This window comes from Acomys russatus, chromosome 8 (assembly GCF_903995435.1).
Source record: "Acomys russatus chromosome 8, mAcoRus1.1, whole genome shotgun sequence".
Lineage (NCBI taxonomy): Eukaryota > Metazoa > Chordata > Mammalia > Rodentia > Muridae > Acomys > Acomys russatus.
The window spans coordinates 64,520,633-64,534,392 of NC_067144.1; the positions used below are offsets into that span (position 1 = coordinate 64,520,633).

General features: G+C 40.5%; 1 non-coding gene across 1 annotated transcript; it reads right to left on the reverse strand.

The window, feature by feature from the left end:
• Positions 1–10,368: 10,368 nt before the first annotated feature.
• On the reverse strand, positions 10,369–10,500 carry LOC127193469 (small nucleolar RNA SNORA17). Its single transcript, XR_007831122.1, has one exon. It is a non-coding gene; the product is annotated as a small nucleolar RNA SNORA17 (small nucleolar RNA).
• Positions 10,501–13,760: the final 3,260 nt, after the last annotated feature.

Sequence of the window (13,760 nt, forward strand, 5' to 3'; positions counted from 1 at the left end):
CCATATCCTCCACCGCTAGGAGTCTCAGCTGCACCTCCATAGGCTTCTGGGGGCCTCCCCTATCCCTGAGATACTCCCTTAATTTTCATTTTGTCTCTGAGGCCTCTCCCTATATCTGAGTCCCAATCCCTGTTCTGCACTACAGAACAATAGTAATAACCCACATGATAATGGCCTAAAAAGAGAAAAGTCAATCAATGGAATAGAAGTAAAGACCCAGAAATAAACCCACACACCTATGGATACTTGTTTTTTGACAAAGAAGCCAAACCATACAATGGAAAAAAGAGAGTATCGTCAACAAATGGTGATGGTCTAACTGGATGTCTACATGTAGAAATGCAAATAATCCATATTTATAACCCTGAATAAAACTCAAGTCCAAGTGGATCAACAACCTCATTATAAAACCAGAAACACTAAATCTATTAGAAGAGAAAGTGGAGTCAGCCTTAAACTCATTGGCACAGAAGAAAAATTCCTGAACAAAGCACCAAAAACTCAGGCTTTAAGACCAACAATTAATAAATGGATCTCATGAGACTGAAAAGCTTCTGTAAGGCAAAGGACACTGTCAATAGTATAAAATGGCAGCCTAAAAATTAAGAAATGATATTCACCAACCTGACAAAGGGCTAATGTCCAAAATATATAAAGAACTCAAGAAATTAAACACCAGCAAACCAAATGACCCAATTTAAGAAATAAAGTAGAATATTAAACAGAGAATTCTCAAGAGAGGACTCTCTAACGGCTGAGAATCACTTAAAGAAGTCTTAAATGTCCTTAATCATCAGGAAAATGCAAATCAAAGTAACTGAGATTCCGTCTTACACCAGTCACAATGGCTAAGATCAAAAACACAAGTGACAGCACATGCTGGAGAGGATGTGGGGAAAGGGTAACACTCCTACATTGCTGGTGTGAGTGCAAACTTGTACAACCACTTTGGAAATCAATCTGGCAGTTTCTCAGAAAATTGGGAATAGTGCTACCTCAAGGCTCAGCTATACCAATCCTGTGCATATACCCAAAAGATGCTCCACCATACAACAAGGACACTTGCTCAACTATGTTCATACCAGCTTTTTTTTTTTTTTTTTTTTGTAATAGTCAAAAACTGAGGACAACCTAGATGTCTCTCAGTTGAAGAATAAAGAAACTGTGGTAGATGTACACAATAGAATATTCAGCCATTGAAAACAGGAACATAATTAAATTTGTAGGCAAATGCATGAAACTAGAAAAGATCATCCTGAGTGAGGTAACCCAGACTCAGAAAGATATGCTTGGTATGTACTCACTTATAAGTGAATACTTACCATTAAGTACAGGAATACCATGCTACCGTCAACAGAACCAAAGAAACAAAGAAACAAAGAGGGCCGAATGGAAGATGCTTGGATTCACCCAGAAGGGGAAATAAAATAGACATCAGAAGTGGATGGAAAGAGGGAACTTTGTATATATTTTAAAGCAAGACTTTTTGCAGTATCCAGTGCTTTTGGGAAATCCAAAGAAAAGAAACAAATTGCAACTGTGCACGCTGTTGACTCTGCTTTGGGGAAGCATGGTGGTCCAGATGCTTTGACTATCTTGCAAGAACAGCAGCCAGCTTTTCTGTAAGAATGAATGTTATTATCTCTAGTTTCATAGTTACTCATGGAAATTGTCACTCCTGAAGCGGGACAATCTTATAGCATTTGAAAATGCTTTTACTTCTGAGACTGAGGAGTTTTCAGGGTTCTGTTTTTTAATTATTATTCTTTTCAGATCCTCTAACTGGAAGAATGATAACAGCACAATACAAATCTCATTTTTGCACAATGCCCAGAATTAAACAATGACTAAATTACAAAATCTATAAAGAAATAACAAGGAATAATAGGAAAAATATTAGCTAACAGAGGTATTGAGAACATGGCGTATGTCCCTTGCCAGTTTTTAGACATGGGACACTGCCTTCCTGTTGCTGTTAACTATTGAAGTTTTGTGGCTTAAACTAGCACAAAGTTACTATATTGCAGCACAGCTATGAAACGTATGAACAAAAATTCCAGCCTTCCAGGAAAGATATACCCACTTATGCAGTCGTGGCTTGACTGTGGTAGGGATAACCGACTGATCTCTGTTGGTATTTCAGGACTGCTGAATCAGTGTTCCGTTTGGAGGACCTATGCATGGTGCTATAAGCTCTGCCAACATCCCAGGTCCAGGGTGGTCATAGGCCCAAGCAACACACTTCTTGAAATGTAAGTGTCTTCTTTAGGGTTTTACTGCTATGAAGAGACACCACAAGCGTGATAACTCTTATAAAGACAAACATTTCGTTGGGACTGGCTTACAGATTTAGACACTCAGTCCACTATCATCATGGTGGGAAGCATGGCAGGGTGCAGGCAGATATGGAGCTGGAGAAGGAGCCAGAGTTCTCCACCTAGGTCCGAGGCAGCAGGAAGCAAAACTGTGAACTGCTAGGCCTGGTTTTGAGCTTCTGAGATATCAAAGGCTGCCCTCTGCACTCCCTTTCCACCCCCGCTCCTGCACACGCACAGTGTGCAGTCCCTCCAACAAGACCACACCTACTCCAACAAGATTGCATCTCCTAATAATGCCATTCCCTATGAACCAAGCATTCAAACACGCGAGTCTGTGGGGGCCATTTGTATTCAAGCTGAAGTGAAAGAGTATCAAACTAGTTTCTACATATATATGCTTACATACGTAAAAACTTAATCAGACTCCCACACTTAATCAGAAAACTATTTTCCTACAATGAACAGCAGTGAATATAGAAATTTGTTGCTGCCCAGATTAAAGAGATTAAGTCAGAATTGTATGGCAAGTCCTGAAGAAGAAACATACACCACCCTGCTCAAAAACTCTGAGAGTATTGGTGGGTAGGAAGCCAAGAAGTAAGAACTGGAAGATAGAGTGAACAGATGCAAAATTCCATTCCTTAGACATGTCACAACTATCACAATTGCTATGTTACAATAACTCAATTTACCTGCATTGGTCCCACATAAGACTTGCCATGTCAACAATCACTCATAGATGATGCCTAGTGAGAGTTTCCATTCCTGTGATAAAACACCTTGACAAAAATAACAAACAAACAAACAAACAAAAACCTCTAACTAGGGAAGAAACATTGTATTTCAGCTTACAATTTTTAGGTCACACTCTATCACGGAGGGAAGTCAAGGCAAAAACATGGAGGTGGAAACTGATGCAGAAGCCAGAAGCCTTGGGGGACTGCAGGTTACTGGCTTGATCTCCATGATTCAACTCAGCATGCTTTCTTATACCATCCAGAACCATCTTCCCAAGGGTGACACTGACACCAAAAAGCTGGGCATCCATAAAGCAATCACTAATAAGGAGATACAGACTTGCCTAGAGGCAAAGCTTATGGAGGTATTTCTTAGTGGAGAATCCTCTTCCCAGGTGACTTAGCTTGTGCTCGTTAGCATTGAGAAGGCTCCACAGGCCCTCCATCTACTGCTGAACTACCAGCTATCTATAGACTCTGGGAGAGGAGAATGCTACTATCTTTAGTCATGTGCTCACTGCCACAACTGTGGATATTGGCAAACTCACTTTTACATCAAAACCCTGGTTAAACTCAACAGGCTATGGAGCAAAATGAGTAGACACAAACACCAGAGAGAGATTTGTAGGGAAGGGTGGGCAGGAGTTGTAGGGAGGTCAAGGTTAGAATGGTCTGTATACACTCTGTGCTTAGTGAAATGAATTTAATTAATTTCAAATGGGCTCTAAATTAGATCTTGCAGCTGTATTCTTTCTACAAGCTACAAAGACACATTTGTTCCATTGCCTTTGTATTGTTTTGCTTGTTATTTTTTTTTTATGAAGTAGCATTGGGGTTTAACAAATATACTTGAATATAGTATTAAGAATGAGGGTTAAATGAGAGAAGTATACAGAAAGAGACACATGCCTGAGAACACAGATCTCTTCAAAAAAGAGCTGTAGAAAGCAGCATGTATCCAAATATAGGAAAAGACTCCTCAAGTGAGAATCACCTTCACTGTCTTTTCTTCTGTATTTTACTCCTCCTTTGTTTTTTGTGTTATTTTTTAATTTGAGAGTTTTGTACAATACTGCATTCACTCCTTCCCCAGTTATTTTCAGATCCACTACCTACCCTACCCAGACAACTTTGTGTCCTCCTTTTTAATCATGGCTGATGTAACCGAGGCTATACTCTTAAAGAAAATGGACTCTCCCTCCTCCAATAGTTTTCCTTTGCAAATAGCTCCTTGAGTAGGAATTGATCTTGTGTCCATTTCACCTCTCCAGCTTGGAATTTGTTTTGGCTTGGGCTTGCACAGGTGCTGCACATGCTCTCTCACGTGTTATGAATTTATATCTGCAGCTGCCTTGATGTGTCTGGAAGACACTTATCAGCATCTACCATCTCCTCTGGCTTTAACATTTTTTTTTCTCATTGCTCCTTCCTCCACAATGATTCCTTAGCCTTGGGAGGAGGGGTTGTGACATAGATGTCTCATCTCTTATTCACCTTGGCCAGTATGGATGTTTGTGTTAATATACTGTCTATAGAACTTTCTTTGATGATGGTTGAAGAGTACATTAATCTATAAATATAATGGAAAGTCATTAGGAGTCAATTTAATATTATATTCATTTAGCAGAATAATAGTAATTGTTTTTTCCCCTTAGGACCCCTACAAAATGAAACACATACTTGGCATCATTGTCCATCCTGTGGCTAGATTTTTTTTAAAAAATTGTGTATATTATATATATTATATATTGTGTATAATATTATATATGTAATGTGTGTGTATTTGTATTTATAGAAGCACAAGTATGTGTAGGTCAGATGTTAACTTTTTAGAAGTGGGTGTTCTTTTTGCACCTTGTTTTAAGGCAGAGTTCTTTTGGTTTGTTTGTTTGTTGTTTTGTTGCTTTTGCTGCTACTTTTGCTTGCTGCTTGTTTTGTTTTGCTCTTCTACCCTCATACTACCTATGCAAGAGTGGGGCCCATTCTTCTAATAACAGTGCTATAGTTAGGATTCTAGATGTCAGTCATCACACTTTTTAATGTGGGGTCAAACCGAGGTTGCCAGGATTTTATAGAGCTTTTATCTGCTGAGCCAGCTCTCTGTAAAGTCCTCAAAACTACCCACATTCCTTAGCTCATGAGCCCACGTTCTCTCTATTCTTTGATCTCTCAAAGGCATCTTTTCTACATTTGTCCTTCCTGCTTCTCTTTCACAAAGTCCCCTGTGAATACAGTGTGCTCACATAGGCAAAACAGAGTGTGCCCTTTATCTCAAGATCCTCACTTTAAACACTGCAATCTCTCTCTCTCTCTCTCTCTCTCTCTCTCTCTCTCTCTCTCTCTCTCTCTCTTCTTCTTCTCTTATCTCTCTCTCTCCTCTCTCTCCTCCTCTCTTCTCTCTCTCCCTCTCCCTCTCCTCTCCTCTCCCTCTCCCTCCCTCTCTCTCCCTCTCCCTCTCTCTCTCTCTCTCTCTCTCTCTCTCTCTCACACACACACCACACACCCACACACAGGCCAGGCACCATGATATGGACGTCTTTGGAAATTATTCTTGCCTACTCTACATAAATAGTATAGTAAGTGTCATATAACTCTGGCCCTCCTGTATTTTTTTAGCAGTTGATTGCTACTGGCTGTTGTTTTGAAACTCCTTTCAATACTTGGGGGATAGGGGGGTGTAAAATGTCTATAAATGATGGGATATGCATGGAACAAGGATGGCATCTTTTAAGATCTTCAAGCTCCAGAACCATTGTTCCTTCATGTATTTAACATTAGTAAACTTGATTGCAAGATAAAATGATTTTTAAAATTTTAATTTCTTTCTCCAGTCAACTCCAATATGCTCATTTCCTGTAAAGGTGGTAATGAGCTGTGAAATGGTGGGATTATTAGATAATATTTCTGAGAAAAGTATTAGATGTTAGAGACTGATTCATACACATGATCATAAAGCTATGATTGCTTAGCCTGAACATATTCCTACTTAAGGAATAATGGGATTGCAATTACTGAATTATCTGTAAGAAGAAAGCCCTCCAGAAAAGTGAAAATGAAATCATGAAAAGGTGGCATCCTTGTCCACTCTCCTGACTATATTAGCATTAGCTCAGCCTTCAGGAGAGACAGGATGTTTCGTCCTCATCAGGGGACAAAGCCACCAGGAAGTTACTTAGGGCCATTTTTTTTTTTTTTTGGCATAACTCTTTATACATTGCCACTTTACAATAATAAAATTCTTATGTGTAGTCAGTCTTCCATGTTCATGGCTCTGTATCCATAGAGTTAATCAACCACAGAAAGAAACCCTGTGGGGAAAACACTCATCTGACGGAGCATGGATGCTGTTCTTCCTGCCGTTATTCCTAATCAATGCAGTAAAATGATGAGTTGGCTCCAGCCTACAGCGTACGGAGCACTGTAACTACTCTAGAGTTTCCAGTTGGCTTCTCTTTCGCTATGTTCTGATTAAAAGCAACTTAGGGGAAGAATGGGTTTATTTGGCTTTCACTTCCAGAGTCCATCTTGGGGGAAGACACAGCAGGAACATGAGCAGGAACTGAAGAGGAGGTGTTGCTGCCCACAGTGGACTGGCTTCTCCAAAATCAATTAATAAGTGGGGCAATCCCCCACAGGCCTGGTTGCACGCCACGCTGACCTGGAGAATCTGTCAATTGATACTATCACAGATCATTCTAGGCTATGTCAAGTTGGCAGCTGATGCTACCTAGGATGCTAGGTATAATTTGAATTATCTGGAAAGATGAACATAGTTCATGTGTTGATTCCGTGGCATTTGAAGGAAGGAACTTGGGAGCATCCTCAGATTGTGAAGTCCGTAAGGATTCTGGAGCCACTTTCTCCTGGATACCAAGTGATGACTACTAGACCTAAAATTTGCAGTAATTCCTTACTAAGACTTCTTATGTGGAATTTGAGATCAATATATGGACTTACCTTTCATGTTCTAGTAAAAATCTTTTAAATAAGAGTTACAATATGTGCATATAATTCTCTCATTTGTATTTTGTATTAAAACCATTATTTTTCTGTGGGAAAGTTAAAACACAGTCTTACTCAATATCCTAGGCCTGCCTGGAACTTACCACACAGATCAGACTGGCTTTGGGCTTAGTTTGTTGCTTTTTGAGTGCTGGAATTACAAACATGCACCACTATGCCTTGCAAAACAACTAATTCTAAATAATTATGTCCTCAGTATAAATTAGAAAGATAACTATGTCTGTAGTAATAATAGTCAGGAGTTTGCTTTGATGCTTGATTTCTTTTTCCTCTTTTTGTTTTCATCCTAAGAACCAAACTTTCCCATGTTCTTTGAATCCAGTCTCTTCTCACATCATTAATGACTGTCACCTCTTCAGTTATGTCTGGACTTTCCTTGCATAATCCATCTACTTGATGCTTTTCTTTGAGACAAATATCCTACCCTACCACCAATTAAGAAAAATAAATTTAAAAGTCAGAAGTTTGTGTGGTAGCTATTAGGTTTGAGCAAACTTTCTCCACTCTTACAGCCAGTTCTGACCTAGCATTTTCTGCATCCACTGTCCTCTCTGCCCTTTTATTCTATTTGATCTTTTGTTGTTGCTATTAGTATGTACTTCAGGCTTTAAGAAAATTTGGTAAACAATATAATGAACACAGTCGCTTTTTGTCAAATCTCAGTATTTTGAAAAAACTGATTCATAATTTTAAGCAATGTAATTTAATATTTTCAATTAAAATAGAATTATATTATTCCCCTTCCCTTTCCTCCCTCCAGCCTTTTCCAAGGTACTACTTCAACTCCTCCCTGTCTCAAATTGACAACCTGTTTTGTTTTATTCTTATTTGTGTGTGTGTGTGTGTGTGTGTGTGTGTGTGTGTGTGTTTGTAAAAGTATGCACAAATTCCTTTATAGGCCATCAATCCTATTCCAGTGCTCCCTTACAAAAGTTTCCATGCTGTTCTGAATTTGAATGCATAGCTTGTGATCATATATTGATAAATGAGGTGTAGGGATGTTCTGTAATTCTTAAACCCATGTAAATGATGTCCTCCTACAGATTAATTGTTTTCATTTACTGTGGTCCACAGGTTTTTTTTTTTTCCAATGACACACCTCTGGTGGCCTTATCTTTGGGCATGTATAGATTTGTATTGTTTTAGTTTGTGGTAATGCATTCTCCCTTCAGGTGCTGTTAGGCTGTTACCAGTTTTCTTGTGCTAAAGAAAACTATACAGCAGTAAATACTCCTGTAAGTGTTCCATGGCGTTTCTATAGTAAATAGATTGGTTAGGATAGAGACAATACATGTGTTCAAATTTCCTAATTCATCTGAATTTACTGACATTATGACATGAGGTCGTTTTCCAAAGTGTGAATACTTAGTTTATTGCTTTCTTTGAGTTTTCAGAATGTTAATATGCTTCCTTTAGTACTTTTAGTTTTAGTGTGTGAAATCATCTCCATCCTGACTCCATCATGAGAGCCCTCCACTGCCAGTATTGAGTGTATCAGGTTCTCAGGACTGCTATCAGTCCCAAATGTTTTTACTTAATTATTTTTTAGTTTCTGAACTTGTAAGAGTTTAATGACAAATGAAATTTAACTTCCCTCTTGTTTTTTTTTTTTTTTTTTAAGTTTTTTATTGCTTTGTTTTGAATTTCACATCAGGCACCCAATCCCTCCAGCCTCCAGCCTTACAACCTCCCCTGGGACAGAAAAAAATGTCATTGTGGAAGCTTTAGTGTGTCACAGTGTATCCCAGAGTATCCTATTTTCCACACTTCTTTGCTTGCAAATGTTCATTGCAATGGACATGGTCTGGTATGCTGCCTCTGGCTTCACTTACTCTATTAATACTGGAACTTCAGTGGCACTCCTCTCAGATAGTCTGTTGTTGTCCTGTGTCATGGAGATCCGATAGTTTGGATCTGTAGGATTAAGCCCCTTAATGCACTCCAGCGGTTCACATGGGGTACATTTGGGGATGGACCAATTCAAAGCCTTGGATCTGGGCCTGAGAGGTATCTGACCTGGTGAATCTTCAGACTCTCTCATTTCATCCCCTTGAGGCCACCTCACCAGCAACCCCCATAACCAGGGCCAGCTCTACCCTGATGCCCAGACAACGTGCAGGACCCAGTCTCTTGAGCATTGCAGCTGGTGAGGGACATGGCCAGTTCTGCCACTCTTGTGACTGAAGGGCCAGCTCTCCCATCTGCCATAGATGGAGAGGGATAAGGGAGTGAAGGAATCAGACAAGAGGTTGGGCTGGCTCTTCTGCATTCATACCCTTGGGCCCACTCACCCGCAGTTCCCACACCCAGAACCAGCTCTACTGTGTTGCTTAGACAAAGTGCAGAGCCAGCAGTTTTGCAGTAGTTGATGGTGGTGAGAGGCAAGAGGAAGAAATATATCCATTGCGTGTGTGTGAGATATGTGGTAGGGACAGCTCTCCCATGCTTGCATCTTTATGCTGGCTTACCTGTAACTTCCAAAATGTCTGAGGCCACTTTCCTAAGTACTACAGCTGGCTGTGGGTCGGGTCATGTCTCCAGAGCCAGCTCTATCATGATGCTCAGGTGAGGGGTGGGGTCAGCGCTGCATATCCATCAGACAGCAGCAGCCCAGACCAAGGATATCCTGGCCTTGGGTGGTAACAGACCCCTCCTGCAGGGCCATGGACCCCTGGTAGCAGCATGGGGCAGGACCCCACCATGATCCCAGGTGGCATCACCAGCTACCTACATCAGGCTGTTCCTCACTACCCTTGAGTCTCCAGTTCTGCCTCTCTTCACTGTGCCCACATTCTGTTTCTTTCTCTTCCATTTCTCCACTCTTTCTCTTTCTTTTCATTTTGCCTCTTAGTGGTGCCTGGGGTCTCTGAGTGTTGGATCATCTAAGGAGTGGTCTTAGAAGTGCTATGTGCAGCTTGTGCATTATGGCTCTAGGCGGTGGTCATTTGGAGCATGGTCTGCCTCCATAGGCCTGTGTGGCAATGGACTGGTGGTCATCTTGGGCTAGCTTCCTCTCCATGCCCCTGTGCAGACCCAATGATGCTGGTCTGGTGGCTGTCTCTAGCTTACTCCTCTTTGGGCCTGCCCAAGTGGCTCTTCTCAAGGGTCTTCTGTCCCAGGCTCACTCTCACCCAGCACTTGTGATCCCTGGGGGTGTTCTTCTAGTCTTTGGCTTAATCCCCACTTCAGAAGCCCATCTGGGTCTCTCTGATGGTGGTCATCTCAAGCCAGCTCCCTGTCTGGGCCCCCTAAAGCTGGCCTGTGGTTGTGCCAGGCTTACTGTTTTCAGGAATGTTAGGCTACTAATCATTGAAATGTTCATAGTTCAGAACATGCGTCATAGACATAGCCTTTCTCCTCTCTGCCACCTGTTGATGCAAATGTGACAGAGCAGTCACAGCTGCAATGCCTTTAGGAGCAGGTTATTTGTGTTTTTAAAAAATATTATTATTATTGATTTATTCACAATAGTAAGAAATACTTTTTCCAGCTTGTGCATTTTTATATTAATAGAGAAAGAGCTAGGACATAAAGAACAGTAGATGTCTTAGCACTATGAGTTGAAGAATCTGGGTCTGATGGATTCAGTCATCACTGACTGAAGCTCCAGCAGTGCTGGTACCAAACTCTTACAGAAATCAGCAGAGAGGACAACCTTTGACACACCCCGTGGCACATCACTGCACAGGACTTGTCCCAAGGATATTTCTTCTGAGATTTGAGTGAGATCCAAGTTGATGAGTACATGATGGATAGCTGTTTTCAGTTTCCTTTTCAGTGTACCCTGAATGCCAACCCATCAACAGCAAGATGGGACAGGAACCATGTACCTTGATCTATGAACTGCTGCCAGGTGTGAGTTGACACCTCCAGGCGTCCTACTTAAAGGAGCATTACATGGCTTTTACTTTTCCTACATGCAAAGGTGCCCTTGAGGATTCACACATAGTTCTATTTCTTACTGATATCCTTCTGTAGACTCAGAAGGCCAAATTACCTATATCTGTAATTATCTACTTTTGTTCAAACAATGTCTTGTTGCTTAGGAACTGGGGTGATATTCCATAAATACATGTTTAATCTTTTTTCCATTTTGCTCCTGTGGTTATAAAGTTTCATTAAAATACATGCCCTGTGCTGGATGTGTTGGTTTGGAATAAGTATGAACTGTGTATATATATCCCATTAAGTATGAATAAATATTCCACTTTCAATTTGCCCTTCAATTTATTATCTGACATAACTTGATTTCTGCAGAAAGCAACTGTTTATGTACTATGAAAAGTACACAGTTAAAGGTGATTTATCCAGCATCTCATCAGCAGGAGCTCTCCAACTGAGCATTTCTCCCACACAAAGTGCAATAAAAATTAATATTTATTATGTTGACTTGGAAAAAAATAATGATCCTAAATCTTCACAAACATTAGCTAATCCAACCTTGTAATAGTACGCACCAGAGAAGTGAGCCTCTGAGAGGTTGTCTTCCTTATGTCTTGAGCCAAAGTTCTCCCTGTCTCATTATTCCTCAAATGACATTATCTTGCACCATATATCCTGTCTGTTTGTACGCCTACAAATCGCTCAACCAGTGCCACAAATGCTCTCTGTAGGCTTTGGATGTTGGAAGCATTTGGTTTCTAAAACTTCTGTCTTCACAGTGAATCACAGTGATTACCCATCTAACAAACTCCAAGGAAAAATCCCTTGATGCCTTTTTTTTTTTTTTTTTTTTTTTTTTTTCAGAAATAAAGAAAGAAATCAAGGAGTTCCTGAAATGAAGATGCCTTCCTTATAGCCAGACCTGGCTATGTTGAATGTTACCTCTTCTTTTCTTAAACCCTCTACAACATTGCCCAAGAAACAGAGTATGTGAGGATAAGAGTATGGAAAGATTAGGTTGTGTAGCAGTCACACAAGTACTCCATACTCATGACATAGACGAGGATTAGTGTGTGGCACTTAGTGAGGTATGTCTTATGTCTTCCTCCCTTTACAGTTTGTCACGTCAGTGGGGAAGATCAACTTTGTGTTTCTGCAGGCCATGTCTGATTCTACACCCAGAGCCTTTGCTGTTCTTGTCATCCCCTCTCCTTCCGTGGCCTATCTCCAGAGTCTGCTCAGTACCTCTCCAGTCGGCTGATGTGGTAGCTCCCATTTCCGGGAGGAGCAGCCACCTTTCTGGCAGTTACTGTAGTAGTAGTGGGGCCACAGCTGGATACCAACTGAGGCCTGGCATTGGCTGCTGTTTCTAGAGCTCTTACCTAGGCTTATTTCTTTTCGTCTCAGCTCTTCCTCTTTTTTTTTTTATACTACCATTTCTCATTCCCTCGTTCTTACCAAGCCAGCATCTTATCTTGCCACCATGTCATCCCTAAAGAAAATTCAATTTGGTGCTTTTTTTCATAAACAATATTGATGTTCCATAAGAAGTTGTGACTAAGAATATAGATAAAATAGATCTATTTTTCATTTTGATGATAGTGTTACACACTTTATGTTCTATTTTGACACAAATATTAAATCGTTAGACTAGTTCCTGCATTCTATAACATAACCTCACCCGGAAATATTAAGTAAAATGAACCATATAGAATAGCCTATTTTCTCAATATTGGAAAAAATTTCATTATCAAGGAAGGAAAAATGAGTAACTGAGGTAAAATGATAAGGGAAGAATCAAGCGGATATCATACCTGTCTGTTACTTGGTTTATATTGTAGAGTTACTTTGATACTTAGTGTATGCATACATTCTCTCTTTGTCTGTATGTCTGCCTCCCGTGTATGTGTGTGTGTGTGTGTGTGTGTGTGTGTGTGTGTGTGTGTGTGTGTGTGTGTGTGTCCTTGTCTGTTTTTGAGAGACTGGAAAAGGCAAGTTTATTTCTCCCTTGGTGGAGACTTCTTGCCTAGACAGCTCCATATCTTGTAGGCTTCTTGGCTGGCAAGTGTGAGATAATTATGTGGGTAGCTATTTGGGTTTGTGTGCCTCAGAGACATCATTAGAGAAGAAAATGGGCAAAATGGAGCTAAATCACTTCAAAATTGTATTGTCCTAAAAGTTTGATTTTATCAGATTAATTTTGCTTGTTTGTTTTTTTATACTGGATTTTTCTTAGCCAACAAGCTAGGATAACATAAGGGTGGTGAGCTGTGGCTGAGAATAATTCACAAAAATTAGCCAATTTAACTAAAAAGAATAAGTTGATATCTGTTCCTTGATTCAAGAATGTGACTGTCTTGTCTTTGGAAGTAGAATATTCACACATGCCATCAAGTGAGGACCAGGGCACTGCATTTTGGTGGTAGGTCCTTATAAGTGGGAAGACCATGTGAAAACAGAAACACTATCTGAATGCCACCCACCACACAGGCAGGATAGAAGAGTGTAGCTGCAAGCTAAGGGACATAGAGGAACGACAGCCCCATCAGACTTGGGAGCACCAAGGGATTGTGACTCTAGACATTTTGATTTTTCCCCCCTATGTCTTCAGGCTCCATTTTGATCTTTTAAGCCATGTCTTTGTGGTGCTTCTGTACTGCAACACTAGGGAACTAATTCAGAGAGGCAGAGTCAAGCACAGGAAAAGGAAGGCATCCTTACTTGTGTGCTTCCTCCCAGGAAGCCAACAACCTGGAGCCTGGAGAGGATTTAGGACCCCCGCAGTGGTCTATCAGGGATC